This window comes from Pungitius pungitius, unplaced genomic scaffold (assembly GCF_949316345.1).
Source record: "Pungitius pungitius unplaced genomic scaffold, fPunPun2.1 scaffold_36, whole genome shotgun sequence".
NCBI classification, from domain to species: domain Eukaryota; kingdom Metazoa; phylum Chordata; class Actinopteri; order Perciformes; family Gasterosteidae; genus Pungitius; species Pungitius pungitius.
The window spans coordinates 115,537-139,686 of record NW_026909856.1 but is presented as its reverse complement, the minus strand read 5'-3'; the positions used below and the strand labels follow the sequence as shown (position 1 = coordinate 139,686).

At 45.2% G+C, this 24,150-nt stretch overlaps 52 non-coding genes across 52 annotated transcripts; all 52 read right to left on the bottom strand.

Moving 5' to 3' along the window:
* Positions 1-306: 306 nt before the first annotated feature.
* LOC134115280 (5S ribosomal RNA) lies at positions 307-425 on the bottom strand. Its single transcript, XR_009947642.1, has one exon. It is a non-coding gene; the product is annotated as a 5S ribosomal RNA (ribosomal RNA).
* A 344-nt stretch (positions 426-769) lies between these two features.
* On the bottom strand, positions 770-888 carry LOC134115279 (5S ribosomal RNA). The gene has a single exon (XR_009947641.1). It is a non-coding gene; the product is annotated as a 5S ribosomal RNA (ribosomal RNA).
* A 344-nt stretch (positions 889-1,232) lies between these two features.
* On the bottom strand, positions 1,233-1,351 carry LOC134115753 (5S ribosomal RNA). Its single transcript, XR_009948104.1, has one exon. It is a non-coding gene; the product is annotated as a 5S ribosomal RNA (ribosomal RNA).
* A 339-nt stretch (positions 1,352-1,690) lies between these two features.
* LOC134115278 (5S ribosomal RNA) lies at positions 1,691-1,809 on the bottom strand. Its single transcript, XR_009947640.1, has one exon. It is a non-coding gene; the product is annotated as a 5S ribosomal RNA (ribosomal RNA).
* A 344-nt stretch (positions 1,810-2,153) lies between these two features.
* On the bottom strand, positions 2,154-2,272 carry LOC134115752 (5S ribosomal RNA). Its single transcript, XR_009948103.1, has one exon. It is a non-coding gene; the product is annotated as a 5S ribosomal RNA (ribosomal RNA).
* A 339-nt stretch (positions 2,273-2,611) lies between these two features.
* LOC134115582 (5S ribosomal RNA) lies at positions 2,612-2,730 on the bottom strand. Its single transcript, XR_009947944.1, has one exon. It is a non-coding gene; the product is annotated as a 5S ribosomal RNA (ribosomal RNA).
* Positions 2,731-3,074: 344 nt separating this feature from the next.
* LOC134115751 (5S ribosomal RNA) lies at positions 3,075-3,193 on the bottom strand. The gene has a single exon (XR_009948102.1). It is a non-coding gene; the product is annotated as a 5S ribosomal RNA (ribosomal RNA).
* Positions 3,194-3,532: 339 nt separating this feature from the next.
* LOC134115581 (5S ribosomal RNA) lies at positions 3,533-3,651 on the bottom strand. Its single transcript, XR_009947943.1, has one exon. It is a non-coding gene; the product is annotated as a 5S ribosomal RNA (ribosomal RNA).
* A 344-nt stretch (positions 3,652-3,995) lies between these two features.
* Positions 3,996-4,114, bottom strand: LOC134115750 (5S ribosomal RNA). Its single transcript, XR_009948101.1, has one exon. It is a non-coding gene; the product is annotated as a 5S ribosomal RNA (ribosomal RNA).
* A 339-nt stretch (positions 4,115-4,453) lies between these two features.
* Positions 4,454-4,572, bottom strand: LOC134115748 (5S ribosomal RNA). The gene has a single exon (XR_009948099.1). It is a non-coding gene; the product is annotated as a 5S ribosomal RNA (ribosomal RNA).
* A 339-nt stretch (positions 4,573-4,911) lies between these two features.
* LOC134115580 (5S ribosomal RNA) lies at positions 4,912-5,030 on the bottom strand. The gene has a single exon (XR_009947942.1). It is a non-coding gene; the product is annotated as a 5S ribosomal RNA (ribosomal RNA).
* Positions 5,031-5,374: 344 nt separating this feature from the next.
* LOC134115747 (5S ribosomal RNA) lies at positions 5,375-5,493 on the bottom strand. The gene has a single exon (XR_009948098.1). It is a non-coding gene; the product is annotated as a 5S ribosomal RNA (ribosomal RNA).
* A 344-nt stretch (positions 5,494-5,837) lies between these two features.
* On the bottom strand, positions 5,838-5,956 carry LOC134115746 (5S ribosomal RNA). The gene has a single exon (XR_009948097.1). It is a non-coding gene; the product is annotated as a 5S ribosomal RNA (ribosomal RNA).
* A 339-nt stretch (positions 5,957-6,295) lies between these two features.
* Positions 6,296-6,414, bottom strand: LOC134115277 (5S ribosomal RNA). Its single transcript, XR_009947639.1, has one exon. It is a non-coding gene; the product is annotated as a 5S ribosomal RNA (ribosomal RNA).
* Positions 6,415-6,758: 344 nt separating this feature from the next.
* LOC134116110 (5S ribosomal RNA) lies at positions 6,759-6,877 on the bottom strand. Its single transcript, XR_009948460.1, has one exon. It is a non-coding gene; the product is annotated as a 5S ribosomal RNA (ribosomal RNA).
* A 339-nt stretch (positions 6,878-7,216) lies between these two features.
* On the bottom strand, positions 7,217-7,335 carry LOC134115276 (5S ribosomal RNA). Its single transcript, XR_009947638.1, has one exon. It is a non-coding gene; the product is annotated as a 5S ribosomal RNA (ribosomal RNA).
* Positions 7,336-7,679: 344 nt separating this feature from the next.
* Positions 7,680-7,798, bottom strand: LOC134115745 (5S ribosomal RNA). The gene has a single exon (XR_009948096.1). It is a non-coding gene; the product is annotated as a 5S ribosomal RNA (ribosomal RNA).
* Positions 7,799-8,137: 339 nt separating this feature from the next.
* Positions 8,138-8,256, bottom strand: LOC134115274 (5S ribosomal RNA). The gene has a single exon (XR_009947636.1). It is a non-coding gene; the product is annotated as a 5S ribosomal RNA (ribosomal RNA).
* Positions 8,257-8,600: 344 nt separating this feature from the next.
* On the bottom strand, positions 8,601-8,719 carry LOC134116109 (5S ribosomal RNA). The gene has a single exon (XR_009948459.1). It is a non-coding gene; the product is annotated as a 5S ribosomal RNA (ribosomal RNA).
* A 339-nt stretch (positions 8,720-9,058) lies between these two features.
* On the bottom strand, positions 9,059-9,177 carry LOC134115273 (5S ribosomal RNA). The gene has a single exon (XR_009947635.1). It is a non-coding gene; the product is annotated as a 5S ribosomal RNA (ribosomal RNA).
* Positions 9,178-9,521: 344 nt separating this feature from the next.
* Positions 9,522-9,640, bottom strand: LOC134115744 (5S ribosomal RNA). Its single transcript, XR_009948095.1, has one exon. It is a non-coding gene; the product is annotated as a 5S ribosomal RNA (ribosomal RNA).
* Positions 9,641-9,979: 339 nt separating this feature from the next.
* On the bottom strand, positions 9,980-10,098 carry LOC134115272 (5S ribosomal RNA). Its single transcript, XR_009947634.1, has one exon. It is a non-coding gene; the product is annotated as a 5S ribosomal RNA (ribosomal RNA).
* Positions 10,099-10,442: 344 nt separating this feature from the next.
* LOC134115743 (5S ribosomal RNA) lies at positions 10,443-10,561 on the bottom strand. Its single transcript, XR_009948094.1, has one exon. It is a non-coding gene; the product is annotated as a 5S ribosomal RNA (ribosomal RNA).
* A 339-nt stretch (positions 10,562-10,900) lies between these two features.
* Positions 10,901-11,019, bottom strand: LOC134115742 (5S ribosomal RNA). The gene has a single exon (XR_009948093.1). It is a non-coding gene; the product is annotated as a 5S ribosomal RNA (ribosomal RNA).
* A 339-nt stretch (positions 11,020-11,358) lies between these two features.
* On the bottom strand, positions 11,359-11,477 carry LOC134115271 (5S ribosomal RNA). Its single transcript, XR_009947633.1, has one exon. It is a non-coding gene; the product is annotated as a 5S ribosomal RNA (ribosomal RNA).
* Positions 11,478-11,821: 344 nt separating this feature from the next.
* Positions 11,822-11,940, bottom strand: LOC134115270 (5S ribosomal RNA). Its single transcript, XR_009947632.1, has one exon. It is a non-coding gene; the product is annotated as a 5S ribosomal RNA (ribosomal RNA).
* A 344-nt stretch (positions 11,941-12,284) lies between these two features.
* LOC134115269 (5S ribosomal RNA) lies at positions 12,285-12,403 on the bottom strand. Its single transcript, XR_009947631.1, has one exon. It is a non-coding gene; the product is annotated as a 5S ribosomal RNA (ribosomal RNA).
* A 344-nt stretch (positions 12,404-12,747) lies between these two features.
* LOC134115731 (5S ribosomal RNA) lies at positions 12,748-12,866 on the bottom strand. The gene has a single exon (XR_009948092.1). It is a non-coding gene; the product is annotated as a 5S ribosomal RNA (ribosomal RNA).
* Positions 12,867-13,205: 339 nt separating this feature from the next.
* Positions 13,206-13,324, bottom strand: LOC134115268 (5S ribosomal RNA). The gene has a single exon (XR_009947630.1). It is a non-coding gene; the product is annotated as a 5S ribosomal RNA (ribosomal RNA).
* Positions 13,325-13,668: 344 nt separating this feature from the next.
* Positions 13,669-13,787, bottom strand: LOC134115720 (5S ribosomal RNA). Its single transcript, XR_009948083.1, has one exon. It is a non-coding gene; the product is annotated as a 5S ribosomal RNA (ribosomal RNA).
* A 339-nt stretch (positions 13,788-14,126) lies between these two features.
* On the bottom strand, positions 14,127-14,245 carry LOC134115267 (5S ribosomal RNA). The gene has a single exon (XR_009947629.1). It is a non-coding gene; the product is annotated as a 5S ribosomal RNA (ribosomal RNA).
* A 344-nt stretch (positions 14,246-14,589) lies between these two features.
* Positions 14,590-14,708, bottom strand: LOC134115266 (5S ribosomal RNA). Its single transcript, XR_009947628.1, has one exon. It is a non-coding gene; the product is annotated as a 5S ribosomal RNA (ribosomal RNA).
* Positions 14,709-15,052: 344 nt separating this feature from the next.
* LOC134115265 (5S ribosomal RNA) lies at positions 15,053-15,171 on the bottom strand. Its single transcript, XR_009947627.1, has one exon. It is a non-coding gene; the product is annotated as a 5S ribosomal RNA (ribosomal RNA).
* A 344-nt stretch (positions 15,172-15,515) lies between these two features.
* LOC134115709 (5S ribosomal RNA) lies at positions 15,516-15,634 on the bottom strand. Its single transcript, XR_009948072.1, has one exon. It is a non-coding gene; the product is annotated as a 5S ribosomal RNA (ribosomal RNA).
* Positions 15,635-15,973: 339 nt separating this feature from the next.
* Positions 15,974-16,092, bottom strand: LOC134115263 (5S ribosomal RNA). Its single transcript, XR_009947625.1, has one exon. It is a non-coding gene; the product is annotated as a 5S ribosomal RNA (ribosomal RNA).
* A 344-nt stretch (positions 16,093-16,436) lies between these two features.
* Positions 16,437-16,555, bottom strand: LOC134115697 (5S ribosomal RNA). Its single transcript, XR_009948059.1, has one exon. It is a non-coding gene; the product is annotated as a 5S ribosomal RNA (ribosomal RNA).
* Positions 16,556-16,894: 339 nt separating this feature from the next.
* LOC134115686 (5S ribosomal RNA) lies at positions 16,895-17,013 on the bottom strand. Its single transcript, XR_009948048.1, has one exon. It is a non-coding gene; the product is annotated as a 5S ribosomal RNA (ribosomal RNA).
* A 339-nt stretch (positions 17,014-17,352) lies between these two features.
* Positions 17,353-17,471, bottom strand: LOC134115262 (5S ribosomal RNA). The gene has a single exon (XR_009947624.1). It is a non-coding gene; the product is annotated as a 5S ribosomal RNA (ribosomal RNA).
* Positions 17,472-17,815: 344 nt separating this feature from the next.
* LOC134116108 (5S ribosomal RNA) lies at positions 17,816-17,934 on the bottom strand. Its single transcript, XR_009948458.1, has one exon. It is a non-coding gene; the product is annotated as a 5S ribosomal RNA (ribosomal RNA).
* A 339-nt stretch (positions 17,935-18,273) lies between these two features.
* Positions 18,274-18,392, bottom strand: LOC134115261 (5S ribosomal RNA). The gene has a single exon (XR_009947623.1). It is a non-coding gene; the product is annotated as a 5S ribosomal RNA (ribosomal RNA).
* Positions 18,393-18,736: 344 nt separating this feature from the next.
* Positions 18,737-18,855, bottom strand: LOC134115260 (5S ribosomal RNA). Its single transcript, XR_009947622.1, has one exon. It is a non-coding gene; the product is annotated as a 5S ribosomal RNA (ribosomal RNA).
* A 344-nt stretch (positions 18,856-19,199) lies between these two features.
* Positions 19,200-19,318, bottom strand: LOC134115532 (5S ribosomal RNA). Its single transcript, XR_009947895.1, has one exon. It is a non-coding gene; the product is annotated as a 5S ribosomal RNA (ribosomal RNA).
* A 339-nt stretch (positions 19,319-19,657) lies between these two features.
* LOC134115259 (5S ribosomal RNA) lies at positions 19,658-19,776 on the bottom strand. The gene has a single exon (XR_009947621.1). It is a non-coding gene; the product is annotated as a 5S ribosomal RNA (ribosomal RNA).
* Positions 19,777-20,120: 344 nt separating this feature from the next.
* On the bottom strand, positions 20,121-20,239 carry LOC134115257 (5S ribosomal RNA). The gene has a single exon (XR_009947619.1). It is a non-coding gene; the product is annotated as a 5S ribosomal RNA (ribosomal RNA).
* Positions 20,240-20,583: 344 nt separating this feature from the next.
* Positions 20,584-20,702, bottom strand: LOC134115675 (5S ribosomal RNA). Its single transcript, XR_009948037.1, has one exon. It is a non-coding gene; the product is annotated as a 5S ribosomal RNA (ribosomal RNA).
* A 339-nt stretch (positions 20,703-21,041) lies between these two features.
* Positions 21,042-21,160, bottom strand: LOC134115256 (5S ribosomal RNA). The gene has a single exon (XR_009947618.1). It is a non-coding gene; the product is annotated as a 5S ribosomal RNA (ribosomal RNA).
* Positions 21,161-21,504: 344 nt separating this feature from the next.
* LOC134116096 (5S ribosomal RNA) lies at positions 21,505-21,623 on the bottom strand. The gene has a single exon (XR_009948446.1). It is a non-coding gene; the product is annotated as a 5S ribosomal RNA (ribosomal RNA).
* Positions 21,624-21,962: 339 nt separating this feature from the next.
* Positions 21,963-22,081, bottom strand: LOC134115255 (5S ribosomal RNA). The gene has a single exon (XR_009947617.1). It is a non-coding gene; the product is annotated as a 5S ribosomal RNA (ribosomal RNA).
* Positions 22,082-22,425: 344 nt separating this feature from the next.
* LOC134116107 (5S ribosomal RNA) lies at positions 22,426-22,544 on the bottom strand. The gene has a single exon (XR_009948457.1). It is a non-coding gene; the product is annotated as a 5S ribosomal RNA (ribosomal RNA).
* Positions 22,545-22,883: 339 nt separating this feature from the next.
* Positions 22,884-23,002, bottom strand: LOC134116128 (5S ribosomal RNA). The gene has a single exon (XR_009948478.1). It is a non-coding gene; the product is annotated as a 5S ribosomal RNA (ribosomal RNA).
* Positions 23,003-23,346: 344 nt separating this feature from the next.
* On the bottom strand, positions 23,347-23,465 carry LOC134116095 (5S ribosomal RNA). The gene has a single exon (XR_009948445.1). It is a non-coding gene; the product is annotated as a 5S ribosomal RNA (ribosomal RNA).
* A 339-nt stretch (positions 23,466-23,804) lies between these two features.
* Positions 23,805-23,923, bottom strand: LOC134115254 (5S ribosomal RNA). The gene has a single exon (XR_009947616.1). It is a non-coding gene; the product is annotated as a 5S ribosomal RNA (ribosomal RNA).
* Positions 23,924-24,150: the final 227 nt, after the last annotated feature.

Below are 24,150 nucleotides of genomic sequence, written 5' to 3'. Positions count from 1 at the left end.
AAGATAATCAGAAGTTTCTTTTTCTAAAATTGAAGCAGTTCTTAGCATTGGCAAGAGAGGTTCCTAAAGCCTGAAGGTAACTTTACTTTTCTTCACTGGCAATTCTAACATGTTGGGTTAGCACCTGTATTTCAACGGCTAAATTACAAACAACAGTATGCCAATCGTAAATGTTGACCAACACTAATTTAGCAATCATGAAACGGAATCATTTTGGATAATATTGTCTAATTTCCTTTCATATCCAACGTTAAAACAGGTGTACAATCTGCGGCGCTCGGCGGCTTTCGGAGAGAGAAGTGAAAAAGCTTACGGCACCTGGGATTCCCAGGCGGTCTTCCATCCAGGTACTAACCAGGCCCTGCTCTGCTTAGCTTCCGAGATCAGACGAGATCGGGCGGAACCAGAGAGGTATGGACGTAAGCTGCTTTTCATCTTTTTCCTAATCCTTTAAAACGTGTCAAAGATAATCAGAAGTTTCTTTTTCTAAAATTGAAGCAGTTGTTAGCATTGGCAAGAGAGGTTCCTAAAGCCTGAAGGTAACTTTACTTTTCTTCACTGGCAATTCTAACATGTTGGGTTAGCACCTGTATTTCAACGGCTAAATTACAAACAACAGTATGCCAATCGTAAATGTTGACCAACACTAATTTAGCAATCATGAAACGGAATCATTTTGGATAATATTGTCTAATTTCCTTTCATATCCAACGTTAAAACAGGTGTACAATCTGCGGCGCTCGGCGGCTTTCGGAGAGAGAAGTGAAAAAGCTTACGGCACCTGGGATTCCCAGGCGGTCTTCCATCCAGGTACTAACCAGGCCCTGCTCTGCTTAGCTTCCGAGATCAGACGAGATCGGGCGGAACCAGAGAGGTATGGACGTAAGCTGCTTTTCATCTTTTTCCTAATCCTTTAAAACGTGTCAAAGATAATCAGAAGTTTCTTTTTCTAAAATTGAAGCAGTTCTTAGCATTGGCAAGAGAGGTTCCTAAAGCCTGAAGGTAACTTTACTTTTCTTCACTGGCAATTCTAACATGTTGGGTTAGCACCTGTATTTCAACGGCTAAATTACAAACAACAGTATGCCAATCGTAAATGTTGACCAACACTAATTTAGCAATCATGAAACGGAATCATTTTGGATAATATTGTCTAATTTCCTTTCATATCCAACGTTAAAACAGGTGTACAATCTGCGGCGCTCGGCGGCTTTCGGAGAGAGAAGTGAAAAAGCTTACGGCACCTGGGATTCCCAGGCGGTCTTCCATCCAGGTACTAACCAGGCCCTGCTCTGCTTAGCTTCCGAGATCAGACGAGATCGGGCGGAACCAGAGAGGTATGGCCGTAAGCTGCTTTTTATCTTTTTCCTAATCCTTTATAATGCGTCAATGAATTATGACACGCCAGCCGTTGGCATCTTTGTGTGGGTTAAATAAGGGTATGCAAAGAAGGCTGTGACATCCCATGCCGAAAATTGGATGGACTAGAGAAGACCCGCCCAGGAGTCCCAGCCAATCGGTGAATGGCCATTGCAGTCCCCGCCACCTCAAATGGCCTGACGATGGTACGGACGTAAGCCACCTTTCATCTTCTTCCTATTGCATCTCTTCTACCATGTGAAATTTTTTTTACAATTGTGTAGGTGTACAATTTACGGCGCTGGGCGGCTTTCGGAGAGAGAAGTGAAAAAGCTTACGGCACCTGGGATTCCCAGGCGGTCTTCCATCCAGGTACTAACCAGGCCCTGCTCTGCTTAGCTTCCGAGATCAGACGAGATCGGGCGGAACCAGAGAGGTATGGACGTAAGCTGCTTTTCATCTTTTTCCTAATCCTTTAAAACGTGTCAAAGATAATCAGAAGTTTCTTTTTCTAAAATTGAAGCAGTTGTTAGCATTGGCAAGAGAGGTTCCTAAAGCCTGAAGGTAACTTTACTTTTCTTCACTGGCAATTCTAACATGTTGGGTTAGCACCTGTATTTCAACGGCTAAATTACAAACAACAGTATGCCAATCGTAAATGTTGACCAACACTAATTTAGCAATCATGAAACGGAATCATTTTGGATAATATTGTCTAATTTCCTTTCATATCCAACGTTAAAACAGGTGTACAATCTGCGGCGCTCGGCGGCTTTCGGAGAGAGAAGTGAAAAAGCTTACGGCACCTGGGATTCCCAGGCGGTCTTCCATCCAGGTACTAACCAGGCCCTGCTCTGCTTAGCTTCCGAGATCAGACGAGATCGGGCGGAACCAGAGAGGTATGGCCGTAAGCTGCTTTTTATCTTTTTCCTAATCCTTTATAATGCGTCAATGAATTATGACACGCCAGCCGTTGGCATCTTTGTGTGGGTTAAATAAGGGTATGCAAAGAAGGCTGTGACATCCCATGCCGAAAATTGGATGGACTAGAGAAGACCCGCCCAGGAGTCCCAGCCAATCGGTGAATGGCCATTGCAGTCCCCGCCACCTCAAATGGCCTGACGATGGTACGGACGTAAGACACCTTTCATCTTCTTCCTATTGCATCTCTTCTACAATGTGAATTTTTTTTTACAATTGTGTAGGTGTACAATCTACGGCGCTGGGCGGCTTTCAGAGAGAGAAGTGAAAAAGCTTACGGCACCTGGGATTCCCAGGCGGTCTTCCATCCAGGTACTAACCAGGCCCTGCTCTGCTTAGCTTCCGAGAACAGACGAGATCGGGCGGAACCAGAGAGGTATGGACGTAAGCTGCTTTTCATCTTTTTCCTAATCCTTTAAAACGTGTCAAAGATAATCAGAAGTTTCTTTTTCTAAAATTGAAGCAGTTCTTAGCATTGGCAAGAGAGGTTCCTAAAGCCTGAAGGTAACTTTACTTTTCTTCACTGGCAATTCTAACATGTTGGGTTAGCACCTGTATTTCAACGGCTAAATTACAAACAACAGTATGCCAATCGTAAATGTTGACCAACACTAATTTAGCAATCATGAAACGGAATCATTTTGGATAATATTGTCTAATTTCCTTTCATATCCAACGTTAAAACAGGTGTACAATCTGCGGCGCTCGGCGGCTTTCGGAGAGAGAAGTGAAAAAGCTTACGGCACCTGGGATTCCCAGGCGGTCTTCCATCCAGGTACTAACCAGGCCCTGCTCTGCTTAGCTTCCGAGATCAGACGAGATCGGGCGGAACCAGAGAGGTATGGCCGTAAGCTGCTTTTTATCTTTTTCCTAATCCTTTATAATGCGTCAATGAATTATGACACGCCAGCCGTTGGCATCTTTGTGTGGGTTAAATAAGGGTATGCAAAGAAGGCTGTGACATCCCATGCCGAAAATTGGATGGACTAGAGAAGACCCGCCCAGGAGTCCCAGCCAATCGGTGAATGGCCATTGCAGTCCCCGCCACCTCAAATGGCCTGACGATGGTATGGACGTAAGCCACCTTTCATCTTCTTCCTATTGCATCTCTTCTACAATGTGAATTTTTTTTTACAATTGTGTAGGTGTACAATCTACGGCGCTGGGCGGCTTTCAGAGAGAGAAGTGAAAAAGCTTACGGCACCTGGGATTCCCAGGCGGTCTTCCATCCAGGTACTAACCAGGCCCTGCTCTGCTTAGCTTCCGAGAACAGACGAGATCGGGCGGAACCAGAGAGGTATGGACGTAAGCTGCTTTTCATCTTTTTCCTAATCCTTTAAAACGTGTCAAAGATAATCAGAAGTTTCTTTTTCTAAAATTGAAGCAGTTGTTAGCATTGGCAAGAGAGGTTCCTAAAGCCTGAAGGTAACTTTACTTTTCTTCACTGGCAATTCTAACATGTTGGGTTAGCACCTGTATTTCAACGGCTAAATTACAAACAACAGTATGCCAATCGTAAATGTTGACCAACACTAATTTAGCAATCATGAAACGGAATCATTTTGGATAATATTGTCTAATTTCCTTTCATATCCAACGTTAAAACAGGTGTACAATCTGCGGCGCTCGGCGGCTTTCGGAGAGAGAAGTGAAAAAGCTTACGGCACCTGGGATTCCCAGGCGGTCTTCCATCCAGGTACTAACCAGGCCCTGCTCTGCTTAGCTTCCGAGATCAGACGAGATCGGGCGGAACCAGAGAGGTATGGCCGTAAGCTGCTTTTTATCTTTTTCCTAATCCTTTATAATGCGTCAATGAATTATGACACGCCTGCCGTTGGCATCTTTGTGTGGGTTAAATAAGGGTATGCAAAGAAGGCTGTGACATCCCATGCCGAAAATTGGATGGACTAGAGAAGACCCGCCCAGGAGTCCCAGCCAATCGGTGAATGGCCATTGCAGTCCCCGCCACCTCAAATGGCCTGACGATGGTATGGACGTAAGCCAGCTTTCATCTTCTTCCTATTGCATCTCTTCTACCATGTGACATTTTTTTTACAATTGTGTAGGTGTACAATTTACGGCGCTGGGCGGCTTTCGGAGAGAGAAGTGAAAAAGCTTACGGCACCTGGGATTCCCAGGCGGTCTTCCATCCAGGTACTAACCAGGCCCTGCTCTGCTTAGCTTCCGAGATCAGACGAGATCGGGCGGAACCAGAGAGGTATGGCCGTAAGCTGCTTTTTATCTTTTTCCTAATCCTTTATAATGCGTCAATGAATTATGACACGCCAGCCGTTGGCATCTTTGTGTGGGTTAAATAAGGGTATGCAAAGAAGGCTGTGACATCCCATGCCGAAAATTGGATGGACTAGAGAAGACCCGCCCAGGAGTCCCAGCCAATCGGTGAATGGCCATTGCAGTCCCCGCCACCTCAAATGGCCTGACGATGGTACGGACGTAAGCCACCTTTCATCTTCTTCCTATTGCATCTCTTCTACAATGTGAATTTTTTTTTACAATTGTGTAGGTGTACAATCTACGGCGCTGGGCGGCTTTCAGAGAGAGAAGTGAAAAAGCTTACGGCACCTGGGATTCCCAGGCGGTCTTCCATCCAGGTACTAACCAGGCCCTGCTCTGCTTAGCTTCCGAGAACAGACGAGATCGGGCGGAACCAGAGAGGTATGGACGTAAGCTGCTTTTCATCTTTTTCCTAATCCTTTAAAACGTGTCAAAGATAATCAGAAGTTTCTTTTTCTAAAATTGAAGCAGTTGTTAGCATTGGCAAGAGAGGTTCCTAAAGCCTGAAGGTAACTTTACTTTTCTTCACTGGCAATTCTAACATGTTGGGTTAGCACCTGTATTTCAACGGCTAAATTACAAACAACAGTATGCCAATCGTAAATGTTGACCAACACTAATTTAGCAATCATGAAACGGAATCATTTTGGATAATATTGTCTAATTTCCTTTCATATCCAACGTTAAAACAGGTGTACAATCTGCGGCGCTCGGCGGCTTTCGGAGAGAGAAGTGAAAAAGCTTACGGCACCTGGGATTCCCAGGCGGTCTTCCATCCAGGTACTAACCAGGCCCTGCTCTGCTTAGCTTCCGAGATCAGACGAGATCGGGCGGAACCAGAGAGGTATGGCCGTAAGCTGCTTTTTATCTTTTTCCTAATCCTTTAAAACGTGTCAAAGATAATCAGAAGTTTCTTTTTCTAAAATTGAAGCAGTTGTTAGCATTGGCAAGAGAGGTTCCTAAAGCCTGAAGGTAACTTTACTTTTCTTCACTGGCAATTCTAACATGTTGGGTTAGCACCTGTATTTCAACGGCTAAATTACAAACAACAGTATGCCAATCGTAAATGTTGACCAACACTAATTTAGCAATCATGAAACGGAATCATTTTGGATAATATTGTCTAATTTCCTTTCATATCCAACGTTAAAACAGGTGTACAATCTGCGGCGCTCGGCGGCTTTCGGAGAGAGAAGTGAAAAAGCTTACGGCACCTGGGATTCCCAGGCGGTCTTCCATCCAGGTACTAACCAGGCCCTGCTCTGCTTAGCTTCCGAGATCAGACGAGATCGGGCGGAACCAGAGAGGTATGGCCGTAAGCTGCTTTTTATCTTTTTCCTAATCCTTTATAATGCGTCAATGAATTATGACACGCCTGCCGTTGGCATCTTTGTGTGGGTTAAATAAGGGTATGCAAAGAAGGCTGTGACATCCCATGCCGAAAATTGGATGGACTAGAGAAGACCCGCCCAGGAGTCCCAGCCAATCGGTGAATGGCCATTGCAGTCCCCGCCACCTCAAATGGCCTGACGATGGTACGGACGTAAGCCACCTTTCATCTTCTTCCTATTGCATCTCTTCTACCATGTGAAATTTTTTTTACAATTGTGTAGGTGTACAATTTACGGCGCTGGGCGGCTTTCGGAGAGAGAAGTGAAAAAGCTTACGGCACCTGGGATTCCCAGGCGGTCTTCCATCCAGGTACTAACCAGGCCCTGCTCTGCTTAGCTTCCGAGATCAGACGAGATCGGGCGGAACCAGAGAGGTATGGACGTAAGCTGCTTTTCATCTTTTTCCTAATCCTTTAAAACGTGTCAAAGATAATCAGAAGTTTCTTTTTCTAAAATTGAAGCAGTTCTTAGCATTGGCAAGAGAGGTTCCTAAAGCCTGAAGGTAACTTTACTTTTCTTCACTGGCAATTCTAACATGTTGGGTTAGCACCTGTATTTCAACGGCTAAATTACAAACAACAGTATGCCAATCGTAAATGTTGACCAACACTAATTTAGCAATCATGAAACGGAATCATTTTGGATAATATTGTCTAATTTCCTTTCATATCCAACGTTAAAACAGGTGTACAATCTGCGGCGCTCGGCGGCTTTCGGAGAGAGAAGTGAAAAAGCTTACGGCACCTGGGATTCCCAGGCGGTCTTCCATCCAGGTACTAACCAGGCCCTGCTCTGCTTAGCTTCCGAGATCAGACGAGATCGGGCGGAACCAGAGAGGTATGGCCGTAAGATGCTTTTTATCTTTTTCCTAATCCTTTATAATGCGTCAATGAATTATGACACGCCTGCCGTTGGCATCTTTGTGTGGGTTAAATAAGGGTATGCAAAGAAGGCTGTGACATCCCATGCCGAAAATTGGATGGACTAGAGAAGACCCGCCCAGGGGTCCCAGCCAATCGGTGAATGGCCATTGCAGTCCCCGCCACCTCAAATGGCCTGACGATGGTACGGACGTAAGCCACCTTTCATCTTCTTCCTATTGCATCTCTTCTACCATGTGAAATTTTTTTTACAATTGTGTAGGTGTACAATTTACGGCGCTGGGCGGCTTTCGGAGAGAGAAGTGAAAAAGCTTACGGCACCTGGGATTCCCAGGCGGTCTTCCATCCAGGTACTAACCAGGCCCTGCTCTGCTTAGCTTCCGAGATCAGACGAGATCGGGCGGAACCAGAGAGGTATGGACGTAAGCTGCTTTTCATCTTTTTCCTAATCCTTTAAAACGTGTCAAAGATAATCAGAAGTTTCTTTTTCTAAAATTGAAGCAGTTGTTAGCATTGGCAAGAGAGGTTCCTAAAGCCTGAAGGTAACTTTACTTTTCTTCACTGGCAATTCTAACATGTTGGGTTAGCACCTGTATTTCAACGGCTAAATTACAAACAACAGTATGCCAATCGTAAATGTTGACCAACACTAATTTAGCAATCATGAAACGGAATCATTTTGGATAATATTGTCTAATTTCCTTTCATATCCAACGTTAAAACAGGTGTACAATCTGCGGCGCTCGGCGGCTTTCGGAGAGAGAAGTGAAAAAGCTTACGGCACCTGGGATTCCCAGGCGGTCTTCCATCCAGGTACTAACCAGGCCCTGCTCTGCTTAGCTTCCGAGATCAGACGAGATCGGGCGGAACCAGAGAGGTATGGCCGTAAGCTGCTTTTTATCTTTTTCCTAATCCTTTATAATGCGTCAATGAATTATGACACGCCTGCCGTTGGCATCTTTGTGTGGGTTAAATAAGGGTATGCAAAGAAGGCTGTGACATCCCATGCCGAAAATTGGATGGACTAGAGAAGACCCGCCCAGGAGTCCCAGCCAATCGGTGAATGGCCATTGCAGTCCCCGCCACCTCAAATGGCCTGACGATGGTATGGACGTAAGCCACCTTTCATCTTCTTCCTATTGCATCTCTTCTACCATGTGAAATTTTTTTTACAATTGTGTAGGTGTACAATTTACGGCGCTGGGCGGCTTTCGGAGAGAGAAGTGAAAAAGCTTACGGCACCTGGGATTCCCAGGCGGTCTTCCATCCAGGTACTAACCAGGCCCTGCTCTGCTTAGCTTCCGAGATCAGACGAGATCGGGCGGAACCAGAGAGGTATGGACGTAAGCTGCTTTTCATCTTTTTCCTAATCCTTTAAAACGTGTCAAAGATAATCAGAAGTTTCTTTTTCTAAAATTGAAGCAGTTCTTAGCATTGGCAAGAGAGGTTCCTAAAGCCTGAAGGTAACTTTACTTTTCTTCACTGGCAATTCTAACATGTTGGGTTAGCACCTGTATTTCAACGGCTAAATTACAAACAACAGTATGCCAATCGTAAATGTTGACCAACACTAATTTAGCAATCATGAAACGGAATCATTTTGGATAATATTGTCTAATTTCCTTTCATATCCAACGTTAAAACAGGTGTACAATCTGCGGCGCTCGGCGGCTTTCGGAGAGAGAAGTGAAAAAGCTTACGGCACCTGGGATTCCCAGGCGGTCTTCCATCCAGGTACTAACCAGGCCCTGCTCTGCTTAGCTTCCGAGATCAGACGAGATCGGGCGGAACCAGAGAGGTATGGCCGTAAGATGCTTTTTATCTTTTTCCTAATCCTTTATAATGCGTCAATGAATTATGACACGCCTGCCGTTGGCATCTTTGTGTGGGTTAAATAAGGGTATGCAAAGAAGGCTGTGACATCCCATGCCGAAAATTGGATGGACTAGAGAAGACCCGCCCAGGGGTCCCAGCCAATCGGTGAATGGCCATTGCAGTCCCCGCCACCTCAAATGGCCTGACGATGGTAGGGACGTAAGCCACCTTTCATCGTCTTCGTATTGCATCTCTTCTACCATGTGAAATTTTTTTTACAGTTGTGTAGGTGTACAATTTACGGCGCTGGGCGGCTTTCGGAGAGAGAAGTGAAAAAGCTTACGGCACCTGGGATTCCCAGGCGGTCTTCCATCCAGGTACTAACCAGGCCCTGCTCTGCTTAGCTTCCGAGATCAGACGAGATCGGGCGGAACCAGAGAGGTATGGACGTAAGCTGCTTTTCATCTTTTTCCTAATCCTTTAAAACGTGTCAAAGATAATCAGAAGTTTCTTTTTCTAAAATTGAAGCAGTTGTTAGCATTGGCAAGAGAGGTTCCTAAAGCCTGAAGGTAACTTTACTTTTCTTCACTGGCAATTCTAACATGTTGGGTTAGCACCTGTATTTCAACGGCTAAATTACAAACAACAGTATGCCAATCGTAAATGTTGACCAACACTAATTTAGCAATCATGAAACGGAATCATTTTGGATAATATTGTCTAATTTCCTTTCATATCCAACGTTAAAACAGGTGTACAATCTGCGGCGCTCGGCGGCTTTCGGAGAGAGAAGTGAAAAAGCTTACGGCACCTGGGATTCCCAGGCGGTCTTCCATCCAGGTACTAACCAGGCCCTGCTCTGCTTAGCTTCCGAGATCAGACGAGATCGGGCGGAACCAGAGAGGTATGGCCGTAAGCTGCTTTTTATCTTTTTCCTAATCCTTTATAATGCGTCAATGAATTATGACACGCCAGCCGTTGGCATCTTTGTGTGGGTTAAATAAGGGTATGCAAAGAAGGCTGTGACATCCCATGCCGAAAATTGGATGGACTAGAGAAGACCCGCCCAGGAGTCCCAGCCAATCGGTGAATGGCCATTGCAGTCCCCGCCACCTCAAATGGCCTGACGATGGTACGGACGTAAGCCACCTTTCATCTTCTTCCTATTGCATCTCTTCTACAATGTGAAATTTTTTTTACAATTGTGTAGGTGTACAATCTACGGCGCTGGGCGGCTTTCAGAGAGAGAAGTGAAAAAGCTTACGGCACCTGGGATTCCCAGGCGGTCTTCCATCCAGGTACTAACCAGGCCCTGCTCTGCTTAGCTTCCGAGATCAGACGAGATCGGGCGGAACCAGAGAGGTATGGACGTAAGCTGCTTTTCATCTTTTTCCTAATCCTTTAAAACGTGTCAAAGATAATCAGAAGTTTCTTTTTCTAAAATTGAAGCAGTTGTTAGCATTGGCAAGAGAGGTTCCTAAAGCCTGAAGGTAACTTTACTTTTCTTCACTGGCAATTCTAACATGTTGGGTTAGCACCTGTATTTCAACGGCTAAATTACAAACAACAGTATGCCAATCGTAAATGTTGACCAACACTAATTTAGCAATCATGAAACGGAATCATTTTGGATAATATTGTCTAATTTCCTTTCATATCCAACGTTAAAACAGGTGTACAATCTGCGGCGCTCGGCGGCTTTCGGAGAGAGAAGTGAAAAAGCTTACGGCACCTGGGATTCCCAGGCGGTCTTCCATCCAGGTACTAACCAGGCCCTGCTCTGCTTAGCTTCCGAGATCAGACGAGATCGGGCGGAACCAGAGAGGTATGGCCGTAAGCTGCTTTTTATCTTTTTCCTAATCCTTTATAATGCGTCAATGAATTATGACACGCCAGCCGTTGGCATCTTTGTGTGGGTTAAATAAGGGTATGCAAAGAAGGCTGTGACATCCCATGCCGAAAATTGGATGGACTAGAGAAGACCCGCCCAGGAGTCCCAGCCAATCGGTGAATGGCCATTGCAGTCCCCGCCACCTCAAATGGCCTGACGATGGTACGGACGTAAGCCACCTTTCATCTTCTTCCTATTGCATCTCTTCTACCATGTGAAATTTTTTTTACAATTGTGTAGGTGTACAATTTACGGCGCTGGGCGGCTTTCGGAGAGAGAAGTGAAAAAGCTTACGGCACCTGGGATTCCCAGGCGGTCTTCCATCCAGGTACTAACCAGGCCCTGCTCTGCTTAGCTTCCGAGATCAGACGAGATCGGGCGGAACCAGAGAGGTATGGCCGTAAGCTGCTTTTTATCTTTTTCCTAATCCTTTATAATGCGTCAATGAATTATGACACGCCAGCCGTTGGCATCTTTGTGTGGGTTAAATAAGGGTATGCAAAGAAGGCTGTGACATCCCATGCCGAAAATTGGATGGACTAGAGAAGACCCGCCCAGGAGTCCCAGCCAATCGGTGAATGGCCATTGCAGTCCCCGCCACCTCAAATGGCCTGACGATGGTATGGACGTAAGCCACCTTTCATCTTCTTCCTATTGCATCTCTTCTACCATGTGAAATTTTTTTTACAATTGTGTAGGTGTACAATTTACGGCGCTGGGCGGCTTTCGGAGAGAGAAGTGAAAAAGCTTACGGCACCTGGGATTCCCAGGCGGTCTTCCATCCAGGTACTAACCAGGCCCTGCTCTGCTTAGCTTCCGAGATCAGACGAGATCGGGCGGAACCAGAGAGGTATGGACGTAAGCTGCTTTTCATCTTTTTCCTAATCCTTTAAAACGTGTCAAAGATAATCAGAAGTTTCTTTTTCTAAAATTGAAGCAGTTCTTAGCATTGGCAAGAGAGGTTCCTAAAGCCTGAAGGTAACTTTACTTTTCTTCACTGGCAATTCTAACATGTTGGGTTAGCACCTGTATTTCAACGGCTAAATTACAAACAACAGTATGCCAATCGTAAATGTTGACCAACACTAATTTAGCAATCATGAAACGGAATCATTTTGGATAATATTGTCTAATTTCCTTTCATATCCAACGTTAAAACAGGTGTACAATCTGCGGCGCTCGGCGGCTTTCGGAGAGAGAAGTGAAAAAGCTTACGGCACCTGGGATTCCCAGGCGGTCTTCCATCCAGGTACTAACCAGGCCCTGCTCTGCTTAGCTTCCGAGATCAGACGAGATCGGGCGGAACCAGAGAGGTATGGACGTAAGCTGCTTTTCATCTTTTTCCTAATCCTTTAAAACGTGTCAAAGATAATCAGAAGTTTCTTTTTCTAAAATTGAAGCAGTTGTTAGCATTGGCAAGAGAGGTTCCTAAAGCCTGAAGGTAACTTTACTTTTCTTCACTGGCAATTCTAACATGTTGGGTTAGCACCTGTATTTCAACGGCTAAATTACAAACAACAGTATGCCAATCGTAAATGTTGACCAACACTAATTTAGCAATCATGAAACGGAATCATTTTGGATAATATTGTCTAATTTCCTTTCATATCCAACGTTAAAACAGGTGTACAATCTGCGGCGCTCGGCGGCTTTCGGAGAGAGAAGTGAAAAAGCTTACGGCACCTGGGATTCCCAGGCGGTCTTCCATCCAGGTACTAACCAGGCCCTGCTCTGCTTAGCTTCCGAGATCAGACGAGATCGGGCGGAACCAGAGAGGTATGGACGTAAGCTGCTTTTCATCTTTTTCCTAATCCTTTAAAACGTGTCAAAGATAATCAGAAGTTTCTTTTTCTAAAATTGAAGCAGTTGTTAGCATTGGCAAGAGAGGTTCCTAAAGCCTGAAGGTAACTTTACTTTTCTTCACTGGCAATTCTAACATGTTGGGTTAGCACCTGTATTTCAACGGCTAAATTACAAACAACAGTATGCCAATCGTAAATGTTGACCAACACTAATTTAGCAATCATGAAACGGAATCATTTTGGATAATATTGTCTAATTTCCTTTCATATCCAACGTTAAAACAGGTGTACAATCTGCGGCGCTCGGCGGCTTTCGGAGAGAGAAGTGAAAAAGCTTACGGCACCTGGGATTCCCAGGCGGTCTTCCATCCAGGTACTAACCAGGCCCTGCTCTGCTTAGCTTCCGAGATCAGACGAGATCGGGCGGAACCAGAGAGGTATGGCCGTAAGCTGCTTTTTATCTTTTTCCTAATCCTTTATAATGCGTCAATGAATTATGACACGCCAGCCGTTGGCATCTTTGTGTGGGTTAAATAAGGGTATGCAAAGAAGGCTGTGACATCCCATGCCGAAAATTGGATGGACTAGAGAAGACCCGCCCAGGAGTCCCAGCCAATCGGTGAATGGCCATTGCAGTCCCCGCCACCTCAAATGGCCTGACGATGGTACGGACGTAAGCCACCTTTCATCTTCTTCCTATTGCATCTCTTCTACAATGTGAAATTTTTTTTACAATTGTGTAGGTGTACAATCTACGGCGCTGGGCGGCTTTCAGAGAGAGAAGTGAAAAAGCTTACGGCACCTGGGATTCCCAGGCGGTCTTCCATCCAGGTACTAACCAGGCCCTGCTCTGCTTAGCTTCCGAGATCAGACGAGATCGGGCGGAACCAGAGAGGTATGGACGTAAGCTGCTTTTCATCTTTTTCCTAATCCTTTAAAACGTGTCAAAGATAATCAGAAGTTTCTTTTTCTAAAATTGAAGCAGTTGTTAGCATTGGCAAGAGAGGTTCCTAAAGCCTGAAGGTAACTTTACTTTTCTTCACTGGCAATTCTAACATGTTGGGTTAGCACCTGTATTTCAACGGCTAAATTACAAACAACAGTATGCCAATCGTAAATGTTGACCAACACTAATTTAGCAATCATGAAACGGAATCATTTTGGATAATATTGTCTAATTTCCTTTCATATCCAACGTTAAAACAGGTGTACAATCTGCGGCGCTCGGCGGCTTTCGGAGAGAGAAGTGAAAAAGCTTACGGCACCTGGGATTCCCAGGCGGTCTTCCATCCAGGTACTAACCAGGCCCTGCTCTGCTTAGCTTCCGAGATCAGACGAGATCGGGCGGAACCAGAGAGGTATGGCCGTAAGCTGCTTTTTATCTTTTTCCTAATCCTTTATAATGCGTCAATGAATTATGACACGCCAGCCGTTGGCATCTTTGTGTGGGTTAAATAAGGGTATGCAAAGAAGGCTGTGACATCCCATGCCGAAAATTGGATGGACTAGAGAAGACCCGCCCAGGAGTCCCAGCCAATCGGTGAATGGCCATTGCAGTCCCCGCCACCTCAAATGGCCTGACGATGGTATGGACGTAAGCCACCTTTCATCTTCTTCCTATTGCATCTCTTCTACCATGTGAAATTTTTTTTACAATTGTGTAGGTGTACAATTTACGGCGCTGGGCGGCTTTCGGAGAGAGAAGTGAAAAAGCTTACGGCACCTGGGATTCCCAGGCGGTCTTCCATCCAGGTACTAACCAGGCCCTGCTCTGCTTAGCTTCCGAGATCAGACGAGATCGGGCGGAACCAGAGAGGTATGGACGTAAGCTGCTTTTCATCTTTTTCCTAATCCTTTAAAACGTGTCAAAGATAATCAGAAGTTTCTTTTTCTAAAATTGAAGCAGTTCTTAGCATTGGCAAGAGAGGTTCCTAAAGCCTGAAGGTAACTTTACTTTTCTTCACTGGCAATTCTAACATGTTGGGTTAGCACCTGTATTTCAACGGCTAAATTACAAACAACAGTATGCCAATCGTAAATGTTGACCAACACTAATTTAGCAATCATGAAACGGAATCATTTTGGATAATATTGTCTAATTTCCTTTCATATCCAACGTTAAAACAGGTGTACAATCTGCGGCGCTCGGCGGCTTTCGGAGAGAGAAGTGAAAAAGCTTACGGCACCTGGGATTCCCAGGCGGTCTTCCATCCAGGTACTAACCAGGCCCTGCTCTGCTTAGCTTCCGAGATCAGACGAGATCGGGCGGAACCAGAGAGGTATGGACGTAAGCTGCTTTTCATCTTTTTCCTAATCCTTTAAAACGTGTCAAAGATAATCAGAAGTTTCTTTTTCTAAAATTGAAGCAGTTGTTAGCATTGGCAAGAGAGGTTCCTAAAGCCTGAAGGTAACTTTACTTTTCTTCACTGGCAATTCTAACATGTTGGGTTAGCACCTGTATTTCAACGGCTAAATTACAAACAACAGTATGCCAATCGTAAATGTTGACCAACACTAATTTAGCAATCATGAAACGGAATCATTTTGGATAATATTGTCTAATTTCCTTTCATATCCAACGTTAAAACAGGTGTACAATCTGCGGCGCTCGGCGGCTTTCGGAGAGAGAAGTGAAAAAGCTTACGGCACCTGGGATTCCCAGGCGGTCTTCCATCCAGGTACTAACCAGGCCCTGCTCTGCTTAGCTTCCGAGATCAGACGAGATCGGGCGGAACCAGAGAGGTATGGACGTAAGCTGCTTTTCATCTTTTTCCTAATCCTTTAAAACGTGTCAAAGATAATCAGAAGTTTCTTTTTCTAAAATTGAAGCAGTTGTTAGCATTGGCAAGAGAGGTTCCTAAAGCCTGAAGGTAACTTTACTTTTCTTCACTGGCAATTCTAACATGTTGGGTTAGCACCTGTATTTCAACGGCTAAATTACAAACAACAGTATGCCAATCGTAAATGTTGACCAACACTAATTTAGCAATCATGAAACGGAATCATTTTGGATAATATTGTCTAATTTCCTTTCATATCCAACGTTAAAACAGGTGTACAATCTGCGGCGCTCGGCGGCTTTCGGAGAGAGAAGTGAAAAAGCTTACGGCACCTGGGATTCCCAGGCGGTCTTCCATCCAGGTACTAACCAGGCCCTGCTCTGCTTAGCTTCCGAGATCAGACGAGATCGGGCGGAACCAGAGAGGTATGGCCGTAAGCTGCTTTTTATCTTTTTCCTAATCCTTTATAATGCGTCAATGAATTATGACACGCCAGCCGTTGGCATCTTTGTGTGGGTTAAATAAGGGTATGCAAAGAAGGCTGTGACATCCCATGCCGAAAATTGGATGGACTAGAGAAGACCCGCCCAGGAGTCCCAGCCAATCGGTGAATGGCCATTGCAGTCCCCGCCACCTCAAATGGCCTGACGATGGTACGGACGTAAGCCACCTTTCATCTTCTTCCTATTGCATCTCTTCTACAATGTGAAATTTTTTTTACAATTGTGTAGGTGTACAATCTACGGCGCTGGGCGGCTTTCAGAGAGAGAAGTGAAAAAGCTTACGGCACCTGGGATTCCCAGGCGGTCTTCCATCCAGGTACTAACCAGGCCCTGCTCTGCTTAGCTTCCGAGATCAGACGAGATCGGGCGGAACCAGAGAGGTATGGACGTAAGCTGCTTTTCATCTTTTTCCTAATCCTTTAAAACGTGTCAAAGATAATCAGAAGTTTCTTTTTCTAAAATTGAAGCAGTTGTTAGCATTGGCAAGAGAGGTTCCTAAAGCCTGAAGGTAACTTTACTTTTCTTCACTGGCAATTCTAACATGTTGGGTTAGCACCTGTATTTCAACGGCTAAATTACAAACAACAGTATGCCAATCGTAAATGTTGACCAACACTAATTTAGCAATCATGAAACGGAATCATTTTGGATAATATTGTCTAATTTCCTTTCATATCCAACGTTAAAACAGGTGTACAATCTGCGGCGCTCGGCGGCTTTCGGAGAGAGAAGTGAAAAAGCTTACGGCACCTGGGATTCCCAGGCGGTCTTCCATCCAGGTACTAACCAGGCCCTGCTCTGCTTAGCTTCCGAGATCAGACGAGATCGGGCGGAACCAGAGAGGTATGGCCGTAAGCTGCTTTTTATCTTTTTCCTAATCCTTTATAATGCGTCAATGAATTATGACACGCCAGCCGTTGGCATCTTTGTGTGGGTTAAATAAGGGTATGCAAAGAAGGCTGTGACATCCCATGCCGAAAATTGGATGGACTAGAGAAGACCCGCCCAGGAGTCCCAGCCAATCGGTGAATGGCCATTGCAGTCCCCGCCACCTCAAATGGCCTGACGATGGTACGGACGTAAGCCACCTTTCATCTTCTTCCTATTGCATCTCTTCTACCATGTGAAATTTTTTTTACAATTGTGTAGGTGTACAATTTACGGCGCTGGGCGGCTTTCGGAGAGAGAAGTGAAAAAGCTTACGGCACCTGGGATTCCCAGGCGGTCTTCCATCCAGGTACTAACCAGGCCCTGCTCTGCTTAGCTTCCGAGATCAGACGAGATCGGGCGGAACCAGAGAGGTATGGCCGTAAGCTGCTTTTTATCTTTTTCCTAATCCTTTATAATGCGTCAATGAATTATGACACGCCAGCCGTTGGCATCTTTGTGTGGGTTAAATAAGGGTATGCAAAGAAGGCTGTGACATCCCATGCCGAAAATTGGATGGACTAGAGAAGACCCGCCCAGGAGTCCCAGCCAATCGGTGAATGGCCATTGCAGTCCCCGCCACCTCAAATGGCCTGACGATGGTATGGACGTAAGCCACCTTTCATCTTCTTCCTATTGCATCTCTTCTACCATGTGAAATTTTTTTTACAATTGTGTAGGTGTACAATTTACGGCGCTGGGCGGCTTTCGGAGAGAGAAGTGAAAAAGCTTACGGCACCTGGGATTCCCAGGCGGTCTTCCATCCAGGTACTAACCAGGCCCTGCTCTGCTTAGCTTCCGAGATCAGACGAGATCGGGCGGAACCAGAGAGGTATGGACGTAAGCTGCTTTTCATCTTTTTCCTAATCCTTTAAAACGTGTCAAAGATAATCAGAAGTTTCTTTTTCTAAAATTGAAGCAGTTCTTAGCATTGGCAAGAGAGGTTCCTAAAGCCTGAAGGTAACTTTACTTTTCTTCACTGGCAATTCTAACATGTTGGGTTAGCACCTGTATTTCAACGGCTAAATTACAAACAACAGTATGCCAATCGTAAATGTTGACCAACACTAATTTAGCAATCATGAAACGGAATCATTTTGGATAATATTGTCTAATTTCCTTTCATATCCAACGTTAAAACAGGTGTACAATCTGCGGCGCTCGGCGGCTTTCGGAGAGAGAAGTGAAAAAGCTTACGGCACCTGGGATTCCCAGGCGGTCTTCCATCCAGGTACTAACCAGGCCCTGCTCTGCTTAGCTTCCGAGATCAGACGAGATCGGGCGGAACCAGAGAGGTATGGCCGTAAGATGCTTTTTATCTTTTTCCTAATCCTTTATAATGCGTCAATGAATTATGACACGCCTGCCGTTGGCATCTTTGTGTGGGTTAAATAAGGGTATGCAAAGAAGGCTGTGACATCCCATGCCGAAAATTGGATGGACTAGAGAAGACCCGCCCAGGGGTCCCAGCCAATCGGTGAATGGCCATTGCAGTCCCCGCCACCTCAAATGGCCTGACGATGGTACGGACGTAAGCCACCTTTCATCTTCTTCCTATTGCATCTCTTCTACCATGTGAAATTTTTTTTACAATTGTGTAGGTGTACAATTTACGGCGCTGGGCGGCTTTCGGAGAGAGAAGTGAAAAAGCTTACGGCACCTGGGATTCCCAGGCGGTCTTCCATCCAGGTACTAACCAGGCCCTGCTCTGCTTAGCTTCCGAGATCAGACGAGATCGGGCGGAACCAGAGAGGTATGGACGTAAGCTGCTTTTCATCTTTTTCCTAATCCTTTAAAACGTGTCAAAGATAATCAGAAGTTTCTTTTTCTAAAATTGAAGCAGTTGTTAGCATTGGCAAGAGAGGTTCCTAAAGCCTGAAGGTAACTTTACTTTTCTTCACTGGCAATTCTAACATGTTGGGTTAGCACCTGTATTTCAACGGCTAAATTACAAACAACAGTATGCCAATCGTAAATGTTGACCAACACTAATTTAGCAATCATGAAACGGAATCATTTTGGATAATATTGTCTAATTTCCTTTCATATCCAACGTTAAAACAGGTGTACAATCTGCGGCGCTCGGCGGCTTTCGGAGAGAGAAGTGAAAAAGCTTACGGCACCTGGGATTCCCAGGCGGTCTTCCATCCAGGTACTAACCAGGCCCTGCTCTGCTTAGCTTCCGAGATCAGACGAGATCGGGCGGAACCAGAGAGGTATGGACGTAAGCTGCTTTTCATCTTTTTCCTAATCCTTTAAAACGTGTCAAAGATAATCAGAAGTTTCTTTTTCTAAAATTGAAGCAGTTGTTAGCATTGGCAAGAGAGGTTCCTAAAGCCTGAAGGTAACTTTACTTTTCTTCACTGGCAATTCTAACATGTTGGGTTAGCACCTGTATTTCAACGGCTAAATTACAAACAACAGTATGCCAATCGTAAATGTTGACCAACACTAATTTAGCAATCATGAAACGGAATCATTTTGGATAATATTGTCTAATTTCCTTTCATATCCAACGTTAAAACAGGTGTACAATCTGCGGCGCTCGGCGGCTTTCGGAGAGAGAAGTGAAAAAGCTTACGGCACCTGGGATTCCCAGGCGGTCTTCCATCCAGGTACTAACCAGGCCCTGCTCTGCTTAGCTTCCGAGATCAGACGAGATCAGGCGGAACCAGAGAGGTATGGCCGTAAGATGCTTTTTATCTTTTTCCTAATCCTTTATAATGCGTCAATGAATTATGACACGCCTGCCGTTGGCATCTTTGTGTGGGTTAAATAAGGGTATGCAAAGAAGGCTGTGACATCCCATGCCGAAAATTGGATGGACTAGAGAAGACCCGCCCAGGGGTCCCAGCCAATCGGTGAATGGCCATTGCAGTCCCCGCCACCTCAAATGGCCTGACGATGGTACGGACGTAAGCCACCTTTCATCTTCTTCCTATTGCATCTCTTCTACCATGTGAAATTTTTTTTACAATTGTGTAGGTGTACAATTTACGGCGCTGGGCGGCTTTCGGAGAGAGAAGTGAAAAAGCTTACGGCACCTGGGATTCCCAGGCGGTCTTCCATCCAGGTACTAACCAGGCCCTGCTCTGCTTAGCTTCCGAGATCAGACGAGATCGGGCGGAACCAGAGAGGTATGGACGTAAGCTGCTTTTCATCTTTTTCCTAATCCTTTAAAACGTGTCAAAGATAATCAGAAGTTTCTTTTTCTAAAATTGAAGCAGTTGTTAGCATTGGCAAGAGAGGTTCCTAAAGCCTGAAGGTAACTTTACTTTTCTTCACTGGCAATTCTAACATGTTGGGTTAGCACCTGTATTTCAACGGCTAAATTACAAACAACAGTATGCCAATCGTAAATGTTGACCAACACTAATTTAGCAATCATGAAACGGAATCATTTTGGATAATATTGTCTAATTTCCTTTCATATCCAACGTTAAAACAGGTGTACAATCTGCGGCGCTCGGCGGCTTTCGGAGAGAGAAGTGAAAAAGCTTACGGCACCTGGGATTCCCAGGCGGTCTTCCATCCAGGTACTAACCAGGCCCTGCTCTGCTTAGCTTCCGAGATCAGACGAGATCGGGCGGAACCAGAGAGGTATGGACGTAAGCTGCTTTTCATCTTTTTCCTAATCCTTTAAAACGTGTCAAAGATAATCAGAAGTTTCTTTTTCTAAAATTGAAGCAGTTGTTAGCATTGGCAAGAGAGGTTCCTAAAGCCTGAAGGTAACTTTACTTTTCTTCACTGGCAATTCTAACATGTTGGGTTAGCACCTGTATTTCAACGGCTAAATTACAAACAACAGTATGCCAATCGTAAATGTTGACCAACACTAATTTAGCAATCATGAAACGGAATCATTTTGGATAATATTGTCTAATTTCCTTTCATATCCAACGTTAAAACAGGTGTACAATCTGCGGCGCTCGGCGGCTTTCGGAGAGAGAAGTGAAAAAGCTTACGGCACCTGGGATTCCCAGGCGGTCTTCCATCCAGGTACTAACCAGGCCCTGCTCTGCTTAGCTTCCGAGATCAGACGAGATCGGGCGGAACCAGAGAGGTATGGCCGTAAGCTGCTTTTTATCTTTTTCCTAATCCTTTATAATGCGTCAATGAATTATGACACGCCAGCCGTTGGCATCTTTGTGTGGGTTAAATAAGGGTATGCAAAGAAGGCTGTGACATCCCATGCCGAAAATTGGATGGACTAGAGAAGACCCGCCCAGGAGTCCCAGCCAATCGGTGAATGGCCATTGCAGTCCCCGCCACCTCAAATGGCCTGACGATGGTACGGACGTAAGCCACCTTTCATCTTCTTCCTATTGCATCTCTTCTACAATGTGAAATTTTTTTTACAATTGTGTAGGTGTACAATCTACGGCGCTGGGCGGCTTTCAGAGAGAGAAGTGAAAAAGCTTACGGCACCTGGGATTCCCAGGCGGTCTTCCATCCAGGTACTAACCAGGCCCTGCTCTGCTTAGCTTCCGAGATCAGACGAGATCGGGCGGAACCAGAGAGGTATGGACGTAAGCTGCTTTTCATCTTTTTCCTAATCCTTTAAAACGTGTCAAAGATAATCAGAAGTTTCTTTTTCTAAAATTGAAGCAGTTGTTAGCATTGGCAAGAGAGGTTCCTAAAGCCTGAAGGTAACTTTACTTTTCTTCACTGGCAATTCTAACATGTTGGGTTAGCACCTGTATTTCAACGGCTAAATTACAAACAACAGTATGCCAATCGTAAATGTTGACCAACACTAATTTAGCAATCATGAAACGGAATCATTTTGGATAATATTGTCTAATTTCCTTTCATATCCAACGTTAAAACAGGTGTACAATCTGCGGCGCTCGGCGGCTTTCGGAGAGAGAAGTGAAAAAGCCTACGGCACCTGGGATTCCCAGGCGGTCTTCCATCCAGGTACTAACCAGGCCCTGCTCTGCTTAGCTTCCGAGATCAGACGAGATCGGGCGGAACCAGAGAGGTATGGCCGTAAGCTGCTTTTTATCTTTTTCCTAATCCTTTATAATGCGTCAATGAATTATGACACGCCAGCCGTTGGCATCTTTGTGTGGGTTAAATAAGGGTATGCAAAGAAGGCTGTGACATCCCATGCCGAAAATTGGATGGACTAGAGAAGACCCGCCCAGGGGTCCCAGCCAATCGGTGAATGGCCATTGCAGTCCCCGCCACCTCAAATGGCCTGACGATGGTACGGACGTAAGCCACCTTTCATCTTCTTCCTATTGCATCTCTTCTACCATGTGAAATTTTTTTTACAATTGTGTAGGTGTACAATTTACGGCGCTGGGCGGCTTTCGGAGAGAGAAGTGAAAAAGCTTACGGCACCTGGGATTCCCAGGCGGTCTTCCATCCAGGTACTAACCAGGCCCTGCTCTGCTTAGCTTCCGAGATCAGACGAGATCGGGCGGAACCAGAGAGGTATGGACGTAAGCTGCTTTTCATCTTTTTCCTAATCCTTTAAAACGTGTCAAAGATAATCAGAAGTTTCTTTTTCTAAAATTGAAGCAGTTCTTAGCATTGGCAAGAGAGGTTCCTAAAGCCTGAAGGTAACTTTACTTTTCTTCACTGGCAATTCTAACATGTTGGGTTAGCACCTGTATTTCAACGGCTAAATTACAAACAACAGTATGCCAATCGTAAATGTTGACCAACACTAATTTAGCAATCATGAAACGGAATCATTTCGGATAATATTGTCTAATTTCCTTTCATATCCAACGTTAAAACAGGTGTACAATCTGCGGCGCTCGGCGGCTTTCGGAGAGAGAAGTGAAAAAGCTTACGGCACCTGGGATTCCCAGGCGGTCTTCCATCCAGGTACTAACCAGGCCCTGCTCTGCTTAGCTTCCGAGATCAGACGAGATCGGGCGGAACCAGAGAGGTATGGCCGTAAGATGCTTTTTATCTTTTTCCTAATCCTTTATAATGCGTCAATGAATTATGACACGCCTGCCGTTGGCATCTTTGTGTGGGTTAAATAAGGGTATGCAAAGAAGGCTGTGACATCCCATGCCGAAAATTGGATGGACTAGAGAAGACCCGCCCAGGGGTCCCAGCCAATCGGTGAATGGCCATTGCAGTCCCCGCCACCTCAAATGGCCTGACGATGGTACGGACGTAAGCCACCTTTCATCTTCTTCCTATTGCATCTCTTCTACCATGTGAAATTTTTTTTACAATTGTGTAGGTGTACAATTTACGGCGCTGGGCGGCTTTCGGAGAGAGAAGTGAAAAGGCTTACGGCACCTGGGATTCCCAGGCGGTCTTCCATCCAGGTACTAACCAGGCCCTGCTCTGCTTAGCTTCCGAGATCAGACGAGATCGGGCGGAACCAGAGAGGTATGGACGTAAGCTGCTTTTCATCTTTTTCCTAATCCTTTAAAACGTGTCAAAGATAATCAGAAGTTTCTTTTTCTAAAATTGAAGCAGTTCTTAGCATTGGCAAGAGAGGTTCCTAAAGCCTGAAGGTAACTTTACTTTTCTTCACTGGCAATTCTAACATGTTGGGTTAGCACCTGTATTTCAACGGCTAAATTACAAACAACAGTATGCCAATCGTAAATGTTGACCAACACTAATTTAGCAATCATGAAACGGAATCATTTTGGATAATATTGTCTAATTTCCTTTCATATCCAACGTTAAAACAGGTGTACAATCTGCGGCGCTCGGCGGCTTTCGGAGAGAGAAGTGAAAAAGCCTACGGCACCTGGGATTCCCAGGCGGTCTTCCATCCAGGTACTAACCAGGCCCTGCTCTGCTTAGCTTCCGAGATCAGACGAGATCGGGCGGAACCAGAGAGGTATGGCCGTAAGCTGCTTTTTATCTTTTTCCTAATCCTTTATAATGCGTCAATGAATTATGACACGCCAGCCGTTGGCATCTTTGTGTGGGTTAAATAAGGGTATGCAAAGAAGGCTGTGACATCCCATGCCGAAAATTGGATGGACTAGAGAAGACCCGCCCAGGGGTCCCAGCCAATCGGTGAATGGCCATTGCAGTCCCCGCCACCTCAAATGGCCTGACGATGGTACGGACGTAAGCCACCTTTCATCTTCTTCCTATTGCATCTCTTCTACCATGTGAAATTTTTTTTACAATTGTGTAGGTGTACAATTTACGGCGCTGGGCGGCTTTCGGAGAGAGAAGTGAAAAAGCTTACGGCACCTGGGATTCCCAGGCGGTCTTCCATCCAGGTACTAACCAGGCCCTGCTCTGCTTAGCTTCCGAGATCAGACGAGATCGGGCGGAACCAGAGAGGTATGGACGTAAGCTGCTTTTCATCTTTTTCCTAATCCTTTAAAACGTGTCAAAGATAATCAGAAGTTTCTTTTTCTAAAATTGAAGCAGTTCTTAGCATTGGCAAGAGAGGTTCCTAAAGCCTGAAGGTAACTTTACTTTTCTTCACTGGCAATTCTAACATGTTGGGTTAGCACCTGTATTTCAACGGCTAAATTACAAACAACAGTATGCCAATCGTAAATGTTGACCAACACTAATT